Source organism: Pieris rapae, chromosome 9 (assembly GCF_905147795.1).
Source record: "Pieris rapae chromosome 9, ilPieRapa1.1, whole genome shotgun sequence".
In the NCBI taxonomy this organism is placed as follows: Eukaryota; Metazoa; Arthropoda; class Insecta; order Lepidoptera; family Pieridae; genus Pieris; species Pieris rapae.
Genome location: NC_059517.1, coordinates 4205177 through 4229142, shown reverse-complemented (window position 1 = coordinate 4229142; position 23966 = coordinate 4205177). Strand labels below are relative to the sequence as shown.

Genomic DNA, 23966 nt, shown 5'->3' with positions numbered 1-23966 from the left:
AGTATTGAAATAACTAAGTCTGCCATACGTCCCTTATAGGTTTTAACAAAAAAACAGTTAGTAGTTTTACAATCTGTTAAAAAAAACGATTGTTAAACCGAATAACAACCATACGTATAATTATTCCGCTTAAATAAATTTCAATGTCGATATGTTATATTCCTGTCGCCACTCAATTTGTCTCAGTAAATTAGAATACCATTTTCACTCTAATCGGAACATGGATCTAAAAATATATCACGCGAAACGGATGGTGATTACACGTCAAAAAACCCTTTGTCGCTAAAAGGTATGCGCTTTCTCATCCTTGGTATGGCCGAAGTCAACGAAGCGTTACTTTGTACCACTTACGAGGGGTCGCCTCCGCTCCAGATTAAAATTCTCACCGTGCTATAGTAACATGTGTGTGGCCTGCCTCGGCGAATACATTTTACTCGGATACGCTTGTGTAGATTAAGTATAAACTTGTTTCTGCCATTAAAGATAGTCTCTGGTCGAAACTTGATTATTAGTAATGATTATATTGTTTATTCTATTTGTTTGTTAGTTAAGCGTAGTCTATTATTTAGTTTGTTCACACGAAAGTGCTCTACATTTAACGTCTGCCGCTAACTTTTGAAGACCATTCCGTCTTTATTTGATCTCGTTTCTTAATCTTGTTAAATGCAAAGGTCAGATCCAACCAAATGTTAAGACAAATTCTAAGTTTTTATAAAACAAGTCATTATATACAGCAGATGGTAGATATCTTGTTGTGTTTATCAGACTTCCTTGATTGTATTCATTATTTTAAAAGTCTGTTTGAATTGTATTTCATAAAAGTAAACTTTTATATATAACTACGCATAACACTACTATATCTACTATTAAACTAATACACAAACATAATTCTATAGAGTTTAAGAGGTTTCATCTCGATGGTAAATATATACGTTACGGATTGTTACAAATAAAGAAACAATTATATGCATGTAATTTATTTTTATCCATTACACTATACAATAATACTTAGGTTCATGCTGTAATTAATTTTAATGATAGCAACAACACATGACACGATGTCGAAAAAAGATTTACCAGCTCTGTTACCTGGGAAAAGTGTGGCGAAAATAAAAATGCCTTCATTCTTTGTAACTTCCCACGGCCGCTCTGAAACACGATATGGTAACACTTAAAATATTTAATAAATGATAGAGTGAGACAAAATTGTTACATACGCCGATCATTATTACTACAACTACAATGTTTGCGTTGACTTATCTTCTGAAGAGGTTTATACCATCTAACAAAACAATAAAAAAAAAACTTAGCTCACAGTCAAAGTTCAACTGTAAGTTATGAAGTATTCCAAATTATTGCTATGAAAATACCGTTTAATTACCAGCGTCATGTTGACCGATATTTAAGTGGTAACGGGTGAATTAATTATGGAAAATTGTGTTTTGCAAATTAAAATTGTTAACGATTGTATATAGCGAGGGCGCGAGATAATTAAGGCTGGCTAAGATTAATTAATGAAGTATTTACTTGCAATTCATTTTAATCAGATTTGTTAAGTTTTTAATTTTTGTTTAAATTAAATCTTTCATTAGTACTACATTGGGGTTCTCAAGTCCATTTTGCCCATACAGGCAGTAATTCGTACTGTTATATTATACCATATAATGTATCACCCAAGCAGCCGTAATTTTGTATATCGATGTCTTATTCCTGTAGTAATAATACCGTAGAATAATGTGCTTTCAAATGTCTTTGATAAAGACCAAACGTAAGCCAGTAATAAGAATATTTTCACGGTTTATTCAAGTGTGCGTTACATAATTTCAATTGACGGATGTGAAGTGGTCAAGGCGGTCAAAACCTGCTGCGAAGCCGGTTCGATGCCCGGTCTGAGCACTTGTCTTCGCGTAATTTCGTGATAAAATGATGTACATCGATTTCAAGGACAAACTTTAACAGATGATAATAGTGAATATAAATTATATAGCATTGTCGGTGCTCGTTCGCGTTGCTCATTCATGAAAATCGTGTAACATTATGTCACATCCTCTTAACATAATGATTTATTGTAAATATTTTTAAACATTCAATTTCTACAACGTTGAATTTGACGCACGTAATTGAATGATTTATAAAGGTTAAAATATATATTAATACCATACCTACCTAGGTATGTATACCATACTTACCTAAGTATGGTATTTTAATAAAACTTAACGAATCAAAAGTTCTTTTTTGTCCTGGTCAATCATGGTCAGTCAATAATAGAATACCAGTTTTACTTTAGCATCAAAATACTTCGTCTCAACAACATTTTCAATCTTTAGTGACTAAAGATGTTTAACTGAAATAAATACAAAGTTTTATCTTAGAAGATAAAATAGAAGAATTTTGCGATATTGATGTTTACCAATGTGGTTGTCGGAGTTTAGTCGAATAAAGACATTGCATTGGAGCCCGGCGGCGAGAACGTATTTGCTAACAACGTTGTTTGCTGTCAATAAGCCATCGCAAATAGCCGTAAGACGACACTCCTCTAGACGTATTTCGAATTTTCAGCCTTTGTAAAATTCAATATAATATTATTAAACTAACACAACAAACCTTTAAAATAAAGAACCATTAAATAAAGTAAAAACTTATAAAGCAGGTTTTACATATCACTCTCATATACAACCGCCAACCAATTTTTGGCGCCAACAATTTTTTACGAGCCGCTTCAAATGTTGATCCTGTTTATAGTTTATCAATAGGCGTGTTAACATTTGATAAGTCTTTGTGTACCTCATCTGTCTGGACGATAGAGGTCGAACAGATCTCACGAAAAATAATGAACAAAACCTACACAATGCATTTCTGTTCTCATGCTGCAACTATACTTTATCATGATGTAAGATTGTAATTATAAGAACACTGCATAATAGCGGCGACGTCGTTTTTTTCTTCAAATTATCTATCTCTTTAGGACAGTCCCTTAAATACTTAAACGCTTAGATATAATACAGCCTGATAACAAACACCAGGTGAGCAGTGTTGGCTTAGTGGCTTCAGCGTGCGACTCTCATAGCTGTGCTTCTTTCTTCTTTATGTCCTATAACCCCTAGGTGAGGCAGAGGGCGTCCACAGCGAGCCTAAAGCTGTGCACCTATGGACTTTCTTTCTATGTGCGCATTTAACATTTGCTCGAACGGTGAAGGAAAACATCGTGAGGAAATCAACATGTCTTAGACCCAAAAAGTCGACGATGTGTCTTAGGCACTTGGAGACTGACTGATCGTCTACTTGGCTATTAGATTTAAATATGATCATGAAACAGATTCAGAAATCTGATGCCCAGACCTAAAAGAGGTTGTAGCGCCACTGATTTATTTTATTTATTATTGATAACAAACACCGCTTGATTAATTAAATAGGATATTTACGTTAACACCAGATGGGCATGTGATTGATTTATCTCCATATAACAAATTTTATATGTATTCATAATTATGGTGAAGTAAATAAAAGGTAGAGTGGCTTTCATTACTTATATTTTTAAATAGGTAGATTAACAAACGCAGTAGCTTTCTCTATTACAAAAAATTGGGTCTTAATTTTGTCATGGGGATTCATTCTTAGTGGAACATGCTTCTAATTATTCTCGTGAAGTAATTTTATACTAGAATTATATAATTAAAGCGGTCTCTCTACGGATTAACAGAAAATCCCTATTTACAATACATGTTATACAATGCATAATGGTTAGGTTCTATGGAATGAAGTCAAATAAAACTTCTTTAACGAATATACACAGAAATGTAATACATTATTTCGTTTTCGGGAGCTTCACAGCATCGTGGTCAGCGAGAAAATTAAAAATGTAAATGTCGCGCTTTTATTTAAATTTGTACTCGCGTTATCTCTAGACAGTATTAAATAAAATAAAAGGTCTAGAGAACGCAGGACGCATAATAATACATAAAATATTTCTGTTTATATCATTATATAAATAAAATAAATATATTATTATATTATTATTATATATGTAAGCAAGTATAAAATTTTCAATCAGAAAACATTTCTTCGCTATTGTACTCAGAACATTGATCTGATGACGTATTTCTAAATCTTTGTCGGCAATGGTAATAAGGCAAAGCATGCTGAAAGTATTATTTTTTTACATTTCCGGTTATTACTCAGATTATGCGTTTTGATATCAATGCCTCAATAATTTCTTGTTTGTTTTATTGACATTTTTATTTTCGACAATTGACATTTTCACTATCCAACATGAAGAAGAACTACGTCTGCTCACCATCTTTTAAGAGTTAAATTGTGTGTTTCAGCTTCTTAAACAATCCATAACATGTTGATGCTGTGCTATGCAAGTATATGGATTTTTTATTTCTGCTTAAAACGTCTCACATTTTTTATTAATCATGTTGCATATAAAATGTACGCAATTTGCGTTTATTTGATACATAACAGTCACGAATGTAATAATTATTCTTTCAAAATACCTGCGCCTCAATATTTCACATTTCTGCTTGATCGAGTGCGTGACGTCGAAATTCGACATCCTTTTGGCGTTCTCTGTAAATATATAATGTTTTTCCATATCGCAGAAAAAGCTATTTTGATTCGTTACGCATTCTGTTATGCATAGTCAAAAGTTTTCTCATATCTTTATATGTAGTACGAGAGCTAGCAACGTCAGGATAACAAGCATTTCAGGTAGGCCAGTTTTTAGATATCCTATCTCTCTCACTCTTCCGGACAGACTATCTTTTGGATGGACTATCTGGCTGGTGGTAGTGGTTGCGTTCATCAGTGTGCAGTGAGAGAGATAGAATATTTAAAAATTGGCCTACCTGAAATTCTCTCTCAAAAACGTTGCTAGCTCTTAGATTCTGTTTGAAGAACACATCAAGTGCAGGTTAATTAACTGCTTACTTCGCCGTTCTGAACTTACCGATGAGCGAGCATTATTACACCCACTTCTAACTGTAACTCAATTTCCCTGGAAGTAGTTTATACAAGGTTATAGTAATAAGTTTCTTTTGAGTTGCCTTCCAGTTCGGCAAAGCAAACTTTAATTGCCAATTTCTAGACTAGCAAGGTTTTTTTGTTGTGTTTATCTGTGCAGAAGTTTCTTGCAGTAAAACTTATATTTAAAAAAAAATATTACATTTAAGGAAATATTACTGATTGATTTTGAATCGAGAAGACTTTATATTTCGATAAATACTGGACCTGAATAACTTAACCTTACTACTTAGTTACTAAAAGTTTTTATACTTTAGTGAATGGTCAGTAAATACGTTCATCATATTCATTGCAATTTGGACTTAGTTCTTCCTAATATTATTCAAATTCAACCCACTCTCTCAGTTAAGTTTCCCATAAGTAGTGATCTTAATATTGCTCACTCCATTTGCTAGAGAGCTTTTGCATGAGCAACGGAATGTACGGGCAAAGTTCGACAGGTTCAGAATATGGCGTTGTAATGGAACTAGATTTAAAGCCTAACTTCAACTTTGATAGCTTATATAGTTCGATCATAAAAGAGCAATTGCATTTTTACAAAGGCATTGCTATACAATCGCTTACAGTATTCGCTTCATATTGTTTCCATTATTAATTTAAATTGTTGAATATTTTTTATGCGTTCCTTTGAAGGAGGATGTTACTAAGTTATATAAATCAATAATTATTTTCCGACGTTAAATGTATAAAATTAATTAAATACTAATGTTTTACATGAATTTTGACGATTATTATAAATAAAATCTTTTTACATAGCAAGCCACTTATGATGTATAACGTATAGTTATTATAATCAAGTAGGTCACCGGCACTAATCCGATCATTAGACTCTGCAAGAAAAGCGGACGAGGTTAGAAAGCTAATTTTTTTCTTATTATTGCATGGAACAGTTACATCACCCAACTAAGCTATCATTATTTTGAAATTTAATTTGTAATTAGGGACATATCAATATCAACCATCCATTGCATTATATTCGACTTAATTATTATTATTTCATTTTAAAAATTGTTGATTAAAACAGCCTGTTATGGGTATTTTGACTTCTCGAAAACAGGTTGATACAGTTATGGCAATATTAACGCCTATTAGTATAAAAACAGTTGTTCTGCTTTAAAATGATGGTAATGGGAAATTAGAAATCATAGGCAAGCCTAAAAAGACAAATACGATGGTTTCTTTTTTATAGAACAGGGGGCAAACGGGCAGGAGGCTCACCTGATGTAAGTGATACCGCCGCCCATGGACACTCTCAATGTTATTTAAATACGTGTATCAAGTACTGATATAGCCTTTGCTACTATATGACTTAATTTATTTGACAGTTAATTTACCTATTTTTTTTATTGAACAGGAGGCAAACGGGTAGGAGGCTCACCTGATGTTAAGTGATACCGCCGCCCATGGACACTCTCAATGTTATTTAAATACGTGTATCAAGTACTGATATAGCCTTTGCTACTATATGACTTAATTTATTTGACAGTTAATTTACCTATTTTTTTTATTGAACAGGAGGCAAACGGGTAGGAGGCTCACCTGATGTTAAGTGATACCGCCGCCCATGGACACTCTCAATGCCAGAGAGCTCGTGAGTGCGTTGCCGGTTTTTAAGAATTGATACGCTCTTTTCTTGAAGGACCCTAAGTCGAATTGGTTCGGAAATACTTCAGTGGGCAGCTGATTCCACAAAGTGGTGGTGCGCGGCAAAAACTACCTAAAAAAATTGTTTTAGAATTCGGCGTATAAAAGACAAATTATTTGCCCTCGTGCATTTTAAGTATATTGTAGTAGGTATATTGCATTTTCTGTCGTGGCTTATATGGCCGTCTGCACTTTAAACGGAATGTAATTTTAACCCGTAAGCCTTCTTCGTTGATTTCAAACATGCTAGGCTCACCTTTGAAGCTATATTAATTTTTCAGATTAAATTCTGTAGAATCTAGATTCATATCTAAACGAAGAGTTAAGCTAAAAGCCTACGACATTCACAAATAGATAAGAGATTTTGCTTTTACTCGGCATCGTTATTGCCTCTCTTCAAAAACATTGTATATTTTTTACTCAGCATCTAATTCTTCTATTTTTTATGTAATACATAATGTAAACGAGTCATCCTTCTGCAACTGCAACAGAATTTATTTATAACAATTTATTATAATTATAGTAGACATAATGTTTGAACGTAATCACCCAATAGAGAGTGAGTTTATATATCATTGAATTTTTAGGTTAAGAGTATACCTACAAACGTAAGCATAGTATCGGGAATGAAATCCAATGACGGGTCCCTCATTATTCGGTACAGATGCAATATAGAACAGTAATAATGAGACTTTAGTAGAGTATATATATTATATATACTATATAAAATTTATTTCGTAATACAAATGACACTTTTTAACATTTAGTTTTGTAATGCCTGAACTACATTGTGCATGGTCATGCAAATTTTTATAAGGGCATGATTTGGTATGAAATTAGTTTATAGGTGACAAAGTAGTGTTGCCCTAGTGGTTTCAACGTCCGACTCTCTTTCCGTCGCTGGTTCGAGCCCCATCTGTTCACCAATGAACTATCTATGCATTTTACACTCGCTCACACCATGAAGGAAGGCGGCGTTTGTCAGGCACAGACCGATCACCTACTTCTCTGTTAAGAAGAATAAATTATCACGAATTAGATACAGAAATTTAAATCCCAGACCTTAGGATTAATCCTTTAGATATGTTCCACTAGTGCTATCATACGTAAGACTAAACATTGATTTCAACAACATACAGTAAGAAATTTGTGTTTAAGTAATTTATCCCCATAACTTTTTATACTTCGTAAATTTATGATGGTATTTACAGTAGGATATAGTAAATATTCTTACATTCATAATTTTCTGCACGATTTCATAATCTATGATGCAAAAACACCGTAAACTTGTTAAACGCATAGCACAATGATGACTTCGCAGAACGATTGAACAGCGGAATAATCTGGAATAAAATTGTTTTGCATATAATCCGGGATCGTTTTAATTTTTTAATCAGCATACACGGTGCTATTTGAATGACGATAATATCTCTTTGCAATCGTGCCATTGTAAAAACTGTTTAGATAGGGCAAGCTCTGATTAAACCGTAAAAGAGATTGGTTCTTTGGCTGAGTGATTTATCGTTGATGTTATGTTGGCAATTTAGTCTTCACGTATCACGGAATTTATTCAGCGAAGCGTCAGTCTTTTTGTTATACGCTATGATAAATAGCCGATGATTTATTTATTTATATATGAATAGGAAAAAACAATTCTCTTGTTATGTAGGTAAATGTACATACTAGCATTTACTGAATCGATTCATATAACGTAAATGTTCAGTTTGTTAAAATTTAAAACTTAGAAAATCAATTCAATTCAAAACCATTTATTCATGTAGGCAACATAATGTACACTTATGAACGTGAAAAAAATAAATATACATTAAATGCTTCTAATTTTACATTTACCGCCAGTTCTCAAATCAAGGGCGTAGAAAGGAAGAGAAGAATTGGCAATAAACTCTCTGCCATCTCACGGCTTATCAGGATGCAGTGTCGTGCAAAAAAGGTTGACGCCAGTATTATGGTGGCATCCTGCATCTAGATCCATTTTTTGCTTCGACTACATTCCAAAACTAGTTTTATGGTCTTGGAGAAAAATAATGTGTACGCCATTTTAAGTTAACTTTGAGTAAACTGTCACATTAAGAGAAAAAAAAATAATAAAAGCGAACCGTTTTTTGTGTAATAATTAAACAAATAAACCTTATTTAACTGTTTATTGACGAAGACAAAATAAACTATGCATTTTAAATATAAAAAGAATTAACAATTTCAAAAATGTAAATAACGATATTTTAACGTTTATTTTTATTTATTTACTATTACGAGTTTACAGGTTTCGACGACTGCGATAATTTATTCGATGTCAACTCACAGTTAGGGCTCTTGCAAAGAATTTGCTTTTGTTTATTCCGTTACTAGTTTTGCTGAGAAAGCCAATTAAATAAATTGTTTGACGGTTTAAGCTTCTGAAGTTTTTCGATGCGATGTCTTTGCAAAGATTTTTATGCGTAGAAGAATGTAACATAGCGTATTTTAAGTAGGTAACCATAAAATACTAAAGAACTTAGTTGTTAAAATACTTAAGTACCTATTTTAGACAGAGTTTGCTTTTATTAAGCAGTAATTATGTATTTGTAGTAAATAATTGTTTTAGTAAATGGAACGAAGCATTGAAGTTTTAATGTACATTTTTTTTTCTTATTTTGTAATAATTAAATTACTTTCCACGACTTACCATAGGATCAGAATAAAATGGTATTTACATTGACTCGAAAGAGGATAAAGCTTCAGCTAAATTTACTACGGACCGAGAATTATGCGGTTATTCTGTTATTTTGGGGCATACTTGTAGGTTACGACACACTGTGGTGTATATAAAAACCCGCAATGGAACACAGACACATTTGAATGTTTCTCTGTTTTGATTGTATTTATAGATTTTTTTATCTACATTCTAAATCGAAATCTCGACGTGAAAGCCCGGGCTTAGTTTATTCGCCAACCATGTATTTATAATCACATTTTTGTACAATGGAAACATGTCCTATCCTATATTATAAAAACTTCTATTGTCATTTTCAAAAATATTTAAAAAAAAAATTGGATTTGTAATCATAAATCATTCAATTATGTATTCTCTACTATAATAAATTGTTTTAACATTTACGTCAGTACGTATATTATGTGAATTTGCATGTAGCGAATATTAAAATAAGTAAAAAATTAAATTCACGCTCATCATACAATAGATTTTTGTTAATCACCTAGGTAAAACATAACTGTATTGCTTGTTAAAATATCCAGTTGAAACAGGTGCAGTTAAATGTCTGCATTGCCAAGCCTCAGTGCTTTCCGCAGCTGGTTACTTTTTGTTCATTTACAATGTTCGTTGAACATTAAAATTTTACTAAAATACATGCTCTATTATTTTTATTCAATGTTACAGTTACATATAAATAATGAGCTGCAGAATGTGATAAATATGTTAAAACAATCTCTTCGTCTTAGTCTTCAATACTGAAGATCGTGTCTGTCTTGAAAAGTCAAAACCGATACGTCTATTTGCTGCCTCGACACTGCTCTATCCTCCACTTGTCTAGAGTATGACGGATGTTGAGACCCATAATTGCCTTAATTTGGTCAGACCCGTAGGCGATGGACCCCGACATCTCCTGCCATCACACCTTCCTACCATTACCAGTTTTGTCGTGACTATTTGGTTAGTTTCTGGTAATATGTCCAAAGCAGCTAAGCAATGTATGAATCATAGTTAATCATAGTATTCTAGTGATGAATATAAATACTTATCTAATATATAAAATTCTTGTGTCACGGGGTACGTAATCGAACTCCTAAGCAACGGCTCGACCGATTCTCATGAAATTTTGTGTACGTATTGGGTAGGTCTGAGAATCGGACAACATCTATTTTTCATCCCCCTAAATGTTAAGGGTGGTCCACCCCAAATTTTTTTAATTTATTTTTTAGACAAAATTTTTCTTTTTTATTTTTTCACGATACACCATACAAAAATATATGCAACCCTAAATTTTCACCTCTCTACGATCATATAGAGAGACATTAACAAATAAAACATAAGGGAACTTTAATTTTTTGGTAAAAAAACATGGCATAACAACGTTTGCCGGGTCAGCTAGTTGTAATATATAATTCACACAATGTTTAAATACAAAATTAAGAACGTTTACTAAATGATACTGCGTCCACGTTTCAATTAATTAAGTGTTTATCTAATATAGACGTTGAAAGAAAACACTGTTTTATTTAATTATAGTTTTTTTCTGATATGTGAATATTATTCATAACTGTATCAGCTGAAACTTGAAATTAAACGACGAAACCAAAGACAGCATGGCGAGCTAGGCTCTAGGTTCGTTGACCTGGGACCGGTCTGAGACGTGATGGGCGCCTATTCCATTCTAACGTTGAGCTATTAATTAAGCTTTGCGTCTAATTATTTTATCTATGAAGTTACCAAAATAAAATTAACTTTTCAATAAAAATAATATTTAAGCTCTACATTATAAATATTAATTTAAATTTAACTACTTTCAGGCTTTTAATTCCTTTATATATATATAATGTAACTATTAATTAATTGATTAACAAATTAATTTGAGAACTGGCAGTAAATGTAAAATTAGATAGATTAGTAGATTCATATAATATTTCTTTTTTTTGACGTTCATAAGTGTACATACCTATATGAATAAATAAATTTTGACTTTGACTTTGTGCACCACCTACTCATCTAGTGAAAACATTAATGTATATCTGTTATTGTCTATTTTAAAGTTAAATTTAAACTTATTATCTCAAAGTTCGTATTTACTGTTATAGATGAACCGTTATTTAACATTTTGCATCAAAAATTTAAACTTGAAGCTATTCTAAGAATAAAAAAACACCTTTTCTTACTATATGAGGTCTTATATATGTAGATATATATATATATATATATATATATATATATATATATATATATATATAAACGTCCTAACTTTGAAATATGATTTTTAGTAATATTACATTTGAATTTCTTACAGTATTGCTTAGGAACAGGGTATAAATGAAGGCTCAAAGCTTATAGCGTACAAATTAAATCGTAATTTGCCGAAATATCCAAAAACGATATTAAAATAGCTAGAGAATCTCTTGTTTTAGTCGAGCGAAGATTGCGTAGGCGCCTTCACCTCCACGCCCGTCGCTTTTGTAATTTCATTCAACCGAGCTTGACATAGATGTTAATATGAAGGTAAACAATGCCTGAGTTTATTCATCACATCTCCGTCTTAACCGTTTGTTTCTTTAACCGGTACCTATACGGTTTCCAAATCAAATTAAGTTTTTATTGTAAAATAAAAATTTAATAGAAAGATACCAAAATGACTAGATTTTGTTTATGTGGAATTTACGCGTTTTATATGTGAAATCAATGAAGATCACGTTGCGTTTTAAAACAAATATTATTATTATTTAATGTACCAGTGGGCAGAAGGATCACCTTATTAAGTACTGGTACTGCTGCCCCTGAACACTTTTAAGAATTTGTGCGCCCTTTTCCTCTGAAGAACTCCTTTAGTTCGGAAATAATTGAACGGGCAGCTGGTTTCACTTAGTGGTGGTGGCAAAAAGTGCTTTATAAATAATACTTTTACCCAATATATACAGTATATGCCCTTAAGTACACAGACACATTCGAAAAAAATATTTGCATATTAAAAAAATCCTAGTATCTACTAGTAAATTTCATTCATCTTCGGTAACGTGTAGGTCGATATTAACATAAATTAGATATGTGAAAAACAAACTGGGTCAAGGTAAACCTAGTTATTAGTTGATAATATGGTGTAATAATGGCGTAGTCACTTATTATATATCTTCTTATATATTACCTTCGACGTCACGACGTTAATATTTTCTCCTTTTTCTTATTATCTTACCTACCTATTAATTCTACAAGAAAAACATGGTTGTCTTAGACGCTTGTATTCACTTTTTGGGATCATAATAATAAGTCCTAGTTATATGTACATTAACCTCACTCACAAACCGTCCTGAACCGAGAAAAATCTTTAGCTAACTGTCAGCGGCTGTGATAAATGCATGGAAATGCCAACGATTTCAGGGGATAAGTTCTAAAAGATAGTCAAATACTATATACGATATGACTTATGTATCTAACCTATTTTAGTAACCTTATTTGTGTAACATTAAATATAGTCACACAAGACTCATTGTTAAACCTTGCAATGGATTGCTTCGCAGATTCGGTTTTATACTTACACAATTTTGTATATTGTAAAGAAATTTATAATTTATAATATAATTTACGGTTTATAGTCCTGTTTAAAAATATATAAGTACATATTATATTTCAAAACAAAACAAAATCATTCATAAATAAAATTATCATTAAAATTGGCCAAACCATGTTGACTCCACTCAAGACTTTAAGAAAAAAGTTTGATAGAACTGTCAATACAATGATACTTTAAAGCACATACATGCAGTTTTTTGTATAATCTAAAACACTTTCATCAAATATAATTATAACAGAGGAAATATCACGCAAGCTCCGTCTGCTCTCCATCAGTTTCATTTCATGTTGGATCATTATCCGGCCTAGTATAACTTTTTATCTAATGCGTCGTTGTTGAATGGACTTTCTCAACAGATATTTTAAAGTTGAAATGACGTTTTGTTGTCAGAATGCAGTAAAGTGTTTCCTTAGGGTAGTTTCGGGACTTTATAGAATAGGATATAGAACGACCCAGTGGCGCGTCAACATTTTGAGGTCTGGGTATCAGATTTCTCTGTGTGTTTCCGGATCTTTTGTTTTTTTTATTCAAGTGTGGCTGCACGCCGTTGACTTTTTGGGCCTATATCATGCCGTTTTCCGCACGATGATTTCTTTTACCGTACGAATGAGTCTATTGGTGGAACCGGGATTCGAACCTACGACCTCAGGATGAGAGTCGCTGAAGCAACTAGGCTAACACTGCATTATTTATATAATAAGGCTTATAACAAATATAATCTCTGTTTTTAGGTTATGATGAAATAAATGCTACATTTTGTCAGTTACCCGAAACGATTTCCGATATAAATAGTTAAAGAGACATACAGCGTACATAAACATCGTGAATCTTACATCTCGGGGGGAAATCAATTATTTAAAGACAAGATATAACGAGCACTTGGCGTATAAAGTTTGAATTCGGGACCAGAGACATAATCATGAATATTAAATCAGCATTTAGAGTATGCATACATCGCTTCTTCAAACATAACTGCTTCTGACTGCAAAATGTATGTTGAATCAGTTTACAGTTGATTTAATTTCTAACTTACATCGTCTTTATGCGGAATTCATAGAAATGTATCCATTTTTCAACATTTATTTCGAATAATTTAGGGATAAGCCCCGTCTGTACATACCGGTAGGAATTTAAAAAACTAAATAATAGGGGCCTATGGAAATATTAAAATACTGCATATAAACTATTAATATTACAATATGATATAAAACCCCTGGCCGAAATTTGAAAATACTTTAGATTTATATCTTTAATTATGAATTAAATTCAGCCTTTATTAAAGCTGAAGATGTCTTCATAAGCGGTACTGTATCAAAGTTATAGTTAATTATAAGTGCACACATGGTTTATCTCAGAAATACGAGTACAATGCAGTGACAAAGGAGATAGAAAAACAAGGGCAATTAAGAAATGCAGTTGACTTGTGGCATTGGGGATTGAACAGAAAAACCGCAAGGACCGGACTTATAAAAAACTCAACAATACTGTATGTAAAAAAATTAATCAAATACTATTTGCCTGCAGACTGAACTAATTTGCTTCAATGACAGTCACAGTAAGTTTTAAAATTAATATTTGCATATTTGATAAAGTCTTTAGTCGCATGCACGCCACCAAAAATTCCTTTTGATTCTATCAAAAGGAAAACTTTCTTAAAATCAGTTAGTTATCGATCCAGCTGCAAAGCATGGTCTATTTCAATATCATCAAGAGAAATCTAAAGATCTAGTTGAAACGGATCTCGATAGCCAGGTGACACGTATTTGGTCGTGGCCACAGTCAGATTCAACCATCAAATATTCACATGTGGAGCTATGGTTGGCGTTTTACTGCCTCCCGGCGCCCACCGCCCCTCGCCCCCTGAAAACAACTGAATGTGCTAAAATCAATAACCGACTGTTGTTTGACATTGGTATGATAGTAATTTCTATTTGCAACCATTGATTGCGAAAACGTTTATTGAATCAATAGTGGTGGAAGTATAAAAAAATTAATGACAAAAAAATTATTGCGGGTACTTTAAGAATAGATTTTTTTTTACATAAATTCATTAATATTATGTGACAAATTGGAATAATACTGATCGCAGTATTTAATATTTATATATTAACCTCGCCTTCAAAAATCTGCAATGCAATTACCTAGTTTTAATTTCTACTTATATTTAATTATTTATTAGTATATAAGTTGCGGGGTTTCAATTTTTCTTGACTCGTGAGTCGACCCGCCACCCCGAAAAAGAGGCCCAATAAGATGGTTAGGTTAGTTGCCTCGACCCCCTAGCATTCGTAAATCCTAGGCGACCGAGCCGGCCGGAAGCACCTTTGAGAATGTTGAGCTTAAATTTAATAGAAAACGTGAATGACTTTGTTACTGCCTTTTAAATTCATTCAGCGCCATCTGTTGGCAATCAACCTTGCAAAGGTGAAATTACTATATATAATGCCTTTATAATGTAAGGTGCAATGCAGTGCAGTTAAGGACTATAATTGTAATTGATTAACAATCAATTTAAACAAAGTTTTGAAATAAGATTATAGTTGTGAAAAAAACCACATCCTTTCTGTTTTTGTTGTTGGTCGATAGGTAGACGGGTCTTAGGCGGATTGAACAGGTGAAGCCGAGTTGTGGTCAGGTGCAATAATGGTGAAACGTGATCCAAACAATCTCGTCAAGCAAGACGTATTTATAAACTATATGGTTTCTTTCCTTCCTTCGATAGAAATTGATTGCCACAATAATTTAATCGTTACTACTTTAGAGTTATGTTTGTAACCGGTTATTCTTTTGGAAATAATTAATTAATAAATTGAACTTGTGGATCGTATCAATCTATTGGTATTAGCAATATCAATTATTTTATAATCTATGCAGCAATTCTTCATATTACTTCTGTCATTCCTTTATATTCGTACAAATTTTCTGTCATAATTCAAAGCTTTGTTAAGTGTAAGATAATTTTCATATACTCGAAATCATGCTCTCGTGTTAGGGGACGGATGTGAAAATTTCTTGTTGATTTTGAAATCCATCTTGAATTAAAAAAACAAAACAACATTGAGATTGAAATCAATCGAAATATGTTTGCTTCGTCCTGACTCCTTAATACCATTTGATGGCTCTTAGGCAACAACATAAAACGAATCTTAATTTCAGTAAGTTTCCGGAAGTCTATCTTGTAAAATTTGCACGTTGATTAATTTAACTCTTATCTCGGCACCAGTTGTAAGTGCTATCGAGGGATGTTCTAGCAAAACTCGAGATTAAAATTGCTTTAGAATTTGAGTTGTAAAATTAATTGAATAATTTTTATTTTTAGTTTCGCTCAACTTGAATGAATACGCGCTAAGAACGATACTCTCAACTGAACTCAAACTCAAAATAACTTTATTCATATAGCTTACCAAGTACACTTATGAACGTCAACAGAAAAGATGTTAAATTGATTCTAAATTTATATTTACTACCAGTTCGCAAGTCAAGGGCGTAGAGCGGGCAAGAAGTACTGGCAAAATACTCACCGCTTCTCTTTTCAATCGCCAAAAGTTTTGTGTCATTCAAATTGTTTGAATTAGGAAAAACCAATCTCAAGGATTAGGATAATTTAAAATAACTGTCAAATTAATAAACAGCATCTCAGCATCGCCATTCAAAGAGATAATTTAACAAAATAATATACTTCTATTAACTACTAGACATACCTTATTATGTTTTAAAGCACGACGACAAGTGAAACATATTAATGTCCGCAATTTTGTGAGCTCCCAAATTACGCATTTCGACTCAAATCACAGACCAAAAATATTTTTAAATTATCTCTATTATGGTCGTTGAAAAGCATCTCCAATCAAGGATTTACTGATATAGAAAATAGGTTTTCTCGGGGTGAATATATGATTTTATTTCCGCATAACTTTGTATTTTTATTCAGGTTGCCAAATAATACTTCGGTTTGTTCTAATATTCCTGACTGACGTAGAACATAGTGTATTTCAGGTTTCGCTTGGCGCTTATTTTAAATAAAAATGTTTTTGTGTTGGATCGGATATCTAAAGATCAGAACGCAATTACTAAAAGAACCTGAGCACCAATGAATAATATTGTAAAAACGGAAAAAGTATTTCTGGTTGAGAGCTATCATTGCAATGCACGAAATGTTGACAGAATTGTTTCCTTCTTCCGAAAAAAGTCTAAAAGCTTTAGCCAAGTCAAAAAGAATCTTTGATGTTAATCCATTTTGGGACCGTGGAACACAGTTATAATGCCATAAATATATTATACTAAACACAGTTATAAATACCTATACATTGTGTCATATTATTTTTAGTAGAGCAAGTTGGTCTAGTGGCTTCAGCGTGTGACCCTCATCCATGAGATCAGAGATTCGATCCCCGGCTGTGCACCAATCGACTTTGTTTCTTTGTGAGTTTTTAACATTCGCTCAAACGGTGGAGGAAAACATCGTGAGGAAACCGACATGACAATCTGAGGCCCAGATCTAAAGAGGTTGTAGCGTCACTGATTTATTTTACTTTTTATAAATATTTTTAGTAGGTTTTTTATCAGGCAACATCAGAGCTTAAACGGATATAATACTTTCATATGTAACTGAACGCGACATTGAAAAGTTAAAATAAAATAATCACCCTCTGCACGATCATTGGTCGTCGTGTAACATACTTAAATAACAAATTAGTAATATATAATAATTTAGTGGCCGACATAATAATCATAATATTTACATAAATACAGTCTATAGAACTATTTCCTGTCATGGTAACCAGGTAGACCTGGTCTAGTTTTCATGCCAAAACGAATACCTACATCCGTCCTGCAACCGCTCTCGCCCAGTTTTCCTTCCCGTTTGTTGCACTGATAAAGCTGAAATTTGGCCTATATTTTGCTTCGAATGTTCAAGATAAGAAGTATTGCTTTATATAAACACATTCTGGTTTAAACTGGTTTTCTAATAAATAATAAATAATGTACTTTACCATATTGATAATGAAAATGAAAATTATATCTAACGTTATTTTTATAAAACACACTTCGAGAGTACTCAAATCCTTTTTACTCCCAATAACAATGAATCACAATTGTATCAATATATGTAATTTGTTTATATTTGAAGATACATATTACACACATTTTTTTAAATGTTAATAACAGATCGACCGTATTTCTCAATAGTTTTTACCTTAGGTTAATTAATGCACGGTATAAAATGGTAAAAACGAGTAAGTAAATTTTTGTATCGTGCCTCCGTCCTACAAAACTAATTAAAACTTTCAGACATCATTCAACTTTCATAAACGAATCCCAGGTAAAAAATCGCTAACTCCCTAGTATTAAAAGGGAATATTTATAAGCTTAAGTAAATTTCATACTTTTTAGATTATTATGATTCCCTTTTTATCAGTTATAGCGATCGTCTAACATCGGCTTGCTGCGTTGTACGGAAATACCTTCTTGCAGTTTCAATACCAAAACTTCTCCAACATTTTTCTATTTGTTTCATAAATAAAAATATGTATGTAATTGTTTTGTTTTTACCGACGGTTTCTCTGTGTGCTAGAAGAGCAGGAATTCAGTAGTCTACATTATGTCATGACGTCCTACCCGTATACGTTGAGACCATTATGAAATTTGTAGTACTATTTTTACTTTAAATTCGAATTGCTTATATACGAAAAAAAATGTTTATATATGCTATCAATTTTTTCGATACCATTTTCAATAATTATATTAAAATTTTTGCCGTTTAAAGTGAATGCGAAAGCCCGGGAGTCCGATGATTAAAACCGGCTAAATTGATTAAGGGCTTGTATTTTAACCCGTTGAGAACATAAAACCACATCGATCGAAGTTAAATTAAACACCATATTATACACATGTGTAAAAATACGTATTGCAGATATCAGACAGCAATGTTCTAATTTAATATCCTTTCTAACAAACGTTCCATTGATTTTTTGTCACATGTAAGTTGTAAATAACATCATACTATTTTTTGATAGTAAAAAATGAAAAATAAACATAGTATTGATAAATCAAAAGCTTACCCTCTATCATAATAATTCTAGCAATATCTTTGTTCGAACGTCGCGCAGTTGAGCTCTTGAACAAAAACTTCCGCAGTTCAAGTAGTCCTGAAATAAAAAGTAGATAGCGATATTCCACCGGAGATACAGTTCTTGAAGCTATTGCTTTGGTATAAATCTAATTTCACCTGGAGAACGTCGATATCGCAAATTAATACTGGATATATCACGTTCACAGAACATTGAACGTTGCCGGATATTGCAGGCTTCTGTGAACCTTCATTGGAAACATGAACATTCAATTACCCAACCTATTTTAGGTAAAAAGTAGTTTAAGCTTAATTCCAAAAATTATCCTATAGTATCGTTAGTCCTAAGACGCCCTTTGAAATATTTGAACCACAAATCTATTAATTGTCTTTGGTAAAACAATATTTAACTCTTTTATTAAATTATTATTTGTATTTAATAAATATTAATTATATTGAAATATTACAACATTAACGGATAGAATCGCAAATTGATTACTTATTTACTAGACGTGTTGAATCTTATCAGCAATCGTGGTCACAGTGAGTGCCACATCAAAGTTGACAGACAATAGTTGCTTTATACGAAATATTTTTTTCTTAAATAGTCAAACTATTAACAGTGATTATATGAATACATCCTTTTAATAAATTACACATAATCGTGCATACTTCTTTCTTTATCCTTCTCTGTATGTGCATCAAGAAACGGTAAAGATAATTAACCTATGTAGGTATGTGGTTAGGACAAACTCTGACTGCCTTCGACTCTGGGTCTGATACAAGTAGGTACATTCTGTAAGTAAATATTTATTATAATTTGTATTAGTTTACATTATTATTATCAAGTATTGCAGTAGCCTAGACTGTTGATAAGAGGCATCAGCTATTTAATACGAGCATGCGGTGGACGTGAACCGCCCTGTCATATCTTATCCAAACGCATATTGTTGTGACGGTCTGTTACTGATATTAACTCAAGGATGATTTACGTTGCGATTCTCCTGACTATCTACATACCAGCCAGAAACATTTTTGCAAAAGCGAATACCTAATTAAATAACATTTAATGTTTACGAAAGTATTTAAAGATGATATTCCAGAATCTGTAAGTTATTTCAAAAATGACGACTGTAACGATGTTTCAATTTGTTTTTTTGCTCTCAAGCATCACACAAGGAGGACAATCAAATTCTTATGGCAATATTTTATAGAAACGATATACATGTGTGAAAATAACATGAGAACTTAAGATGACGCTAACCAGATCCATGCAACCTTACAATCAAGTAGCGCACAATATGGCAATTCGCAATACACAACCCACAAGGGGACTTTGTATTACGGAAATAGCAAGGGTCCGCTAAGCAACTAGTAAATTAAACAAGTAAATTTTTAATTAAGGAAAAAATTAAAAAAAGCAATAATTATAGCAAATAATATCTAAAAGGTTTCTTAACCTGCATGGTCACGGGTTGAAGTTGCGATTTGTAATATTGAACATTAAAGGATGTACAAAGTTATTATAAGATAATAATGATCTAAGTGCAAATAAAACATTACTAATTGAACCCAACTTCATGTGGTAGAACATAAAAACATCTACAAAGAGAATTTACATAGTTATGCGGTGACCTATTTAGTAGGTCACTATGAACTATGGTGCGCTATGAATAAGACATATCTACAAGATGTCCTAAGAAAGCATGTCATTCAAAGTTTAAGGGCCTGTATAACAATGTATGGATAAAGTGCCAAATAGCTATGCAACACATAAATTATTCGAAAGATAAAAGTTCCAAATAAGATACTTCGGATTTCATGACGTATAGCGCTATCTGACAGTTGTGAAACGCAAAAATACTATTTATCATACCAATAAGTAACAAATAGCTTATTTGGAACTTATCCGGACATTGTGAAACAGGCCCTAAGTGTCAAAACGCACTGGGTAACATACAGGCCAGAAATCGAAGAATTTAAAAGATCGTATGGTTTGAGCAAATAAATTACTTTTTAGCGAACAGCTTATGTCGGTTCTAGCAATAACAAAACTGTTTTATGTTCCTTCTCGAGTTTTAAAACGATAAATAAAATAGAGGGCGAGAAATTGTACCGTAAAAATTTCTAAGCGTACATATCCCTGGAGATTCTTCGTGTACACTCAATCAAATAAATTGTCTGAAGCGAACCAGTGGAGATAGGTTTATAATCGGGTGTTTAAGGAATGCTACAAATAACGTTTGCTAAATAAGTGTATCCGGGCTGGAATTTGATGCATGATTCGTAATGTTAAATCGTATTCAATATTATGATAACTAAGCGCAGTTTGATACGCTTAAATTGTCTTCTATTTAAATTTAAACGTAAGAAACTCGGGTGATTACAATACAATCTAAGAACGTTACTAGCCATACCTATGCTCATTGTCTTTACAGCGTCAAAATGTCTGTTTTTTAGGCGCCACAAAGAAAAAAAACTTTACTATTTATTTTTACGTAACACATTAGCACAAGCTTGTTGCAACTGAGTGAATACACTTAACTGTCGATGTATCACTGATCAGTGTTTGCTCTGCTTATTAATTACTTTTAAGATTTAAGTCAGAATGTCCATTTCATCATTACCGAAAAACAAACAGAAATTCTACGAGAACTATATATTTGTGTACGTAATATTTTCCCAAAATCCATCATAAATAAATAATAAGTAATATCACTAGAAATTATATCAGGCTTCAATAAAGTACGTAGTAGATGCACTACAGAATAAAGGTGTTTTTAATTTCTTGAAGAATGTCAGACACTTGATCAAAGGGGCTTTATCCAGAATCCAATAAAGGAAGGTTTGTCTCAAATACCGACGCAGCTTCAACAATATTAGAAAATTATTTAAATTGCTCTTAAATATCATATATATTAAGATTTTAAATTTTAATACTTCTGCGATTCGGTAATGATAATGATATGAAGATATCGGTGGAAATAATAATTTTAAAAAAAGATTTGACATAATTTCTCTGATCTATAATGACGCAAGCTAAGTACACACATATCTAATAAAAAAGCTTTAAAACGTCTAACAAGTAGCTTTGTGTGCTTTACAAAACCGCACGAACCTTATCAAACTGCCCGGCTCCCTGAATTACAGATGAATTATCAAATGTTATGAAGATAGTAAGAATAAATGCAGATGAATTTAAAGTCGTACTTAGCTGATGGCATCCGAATATAATCGAGTTAGCTTTGATACAGGGCTCTTTATGAAGTGCGGAAGTCCTACAAGTAATCCGGTTTCCGCGACAGCGACAACTTTATCGATAGCTCTTCTGGATTTCCTACTTTAAACTTGCACACCGCGTCTAAAGAGTAATGCGATCCATATTGAACTCGCTTACAGAACAAAGTTTAAATCTTATACAGAATTTTAAACGTTTCCAATTTTTCGCTTTTACGAAGCCAGGCGAGATAGCTACCTTCAAATGCATTTTTTCTTTATCCAACTTATTAATACGCAAAAATTCTTATACCTATATAACGGTTCGTTTCTTAGCTACATATATTGCTAAGAAGCTTCAAACCCCATTCGTTCGCCGCCTAAAAGTTAGCGGACAATATAAAGTAAAATGACATTACATATAGCTGCATTGCCGACTTTTCATTACTGATAATAAGATTTATCAGACGGGACTAATTTTCGTTTTTTATGAACATACTATATAACGAAGAAATATTACAATGTTATGAAGTATGCACCATGAAACTTTTGAACCTTCGTCCTTATCGGGAATAAATTTAACCAATTTATGTGGTAAAACAACATAGAGTTTCCGGGATCTTTGTTGGCTCGTTGTCGCCAACTGATGGAAAGAACAAATATTTTCTAAAGAATGAAAACGACTTCGACGGCTAGCGATCTCGTTTTTAGCAACATTTTTAACAGAAAACTCAGTACTTTCCTTATCCTTATCCTTTGTATAGTTTCCTACCAAATAATAAATACGATCTCTAGTACTGCGTCTATAACAATTTGTGACAAAACTCTTATTTCATTACAATTTACATACAAAACCTTCTTTTTTATTTCCTTATATCCACCTTATATATATGTATATAATTATATTATATAAATATATATAAGGTGGACATTAGATGTAATTGAAATAGTTTAGGTGGGTAGTATGGTAGTTCATAATTTCATCGTTGATCTCTAGGCGAGAGTGAGGCTCAGATCGCCTTTACCAGCTTAGCTAGTCCTTAAAGCAGCATTGAGCATGGTTTGAGCTCAGCACGTGAACCGGGGACCATTCACGCGGGGCGGCGGCTGCGCGCGCATCGATCGATACGGCAAACGGCGGGCAGTGCCCAGACAGCCGCCCGACCTCTCGCACGCGCCAACCGCGAGCCCATGACCGCCCTCCACAGATGACGGAGCCCCGCACTATTACACATTGCCGATCTCGTCCCCAACCCAGCCCACTCGCTCTCTGCGTGCCGGCCATAACGCGAACACACGCTGTGACAAGGTATGAAAATCAATATTGCCCTAGTCTTCGCTGACCGCTACAATAACCCGACTACGGTTTTCGAGGTAGTTCTAGCATAAGACATGCTAGTGCTGGCCCTAAATACTCACGAAGACCAAATAGCGCTCTATCTAGCATTTCTAAATTGACCAGCATTACCTTGAAAAAGAAAATTTTTAGTGCAAGATATTCAGCCCTTCCCTACTGCAACCGATTTAGTTATTTTCAAAAAGTTGATAGAGCTTTCCCAGGCATGTATATGATATCGTTTTAACAACTTTTTTAAATTGATTAGCTTAAATATATGTACTTTATATGGAAATAGAGAACGTAATGGCACTTAATGTTAACATGTACAGAATAAGGGATTGGTCGCGAGTCGAAATATCGTGTTGCAGTGCAATTATTCCAA

General features: G+C 32.9%; 1 protein-coding gene across 7 annotated transcripts in view; it reads left to right on the top strand.

The window, feature by feature from the left end:
- Window positions 1-23966, top strand: part of LOC111001106 (protein turtle) — a 41825-nt gene that overhangs the window by 3080 nt on the left and 14779 nt on the right. For 6 of the 7 annotated variants that reach the window (XR_002600461.2, XR_002600462.2, XM_022270816.2 and 3 more), the window contains exon 1: window positions 23380-23554. The exons of the other annotated variant lie outside the window; for it this stretch is intronic. The gene's annotated coding sequence lies outside the window, so the exon portion shown is untranslated. Of the gene's footprint in view, window positions 1-23379; window positions 23555-23966 lie in introns of those variants that run through there. 7 annotated transcript variants of the gene reach the window in all.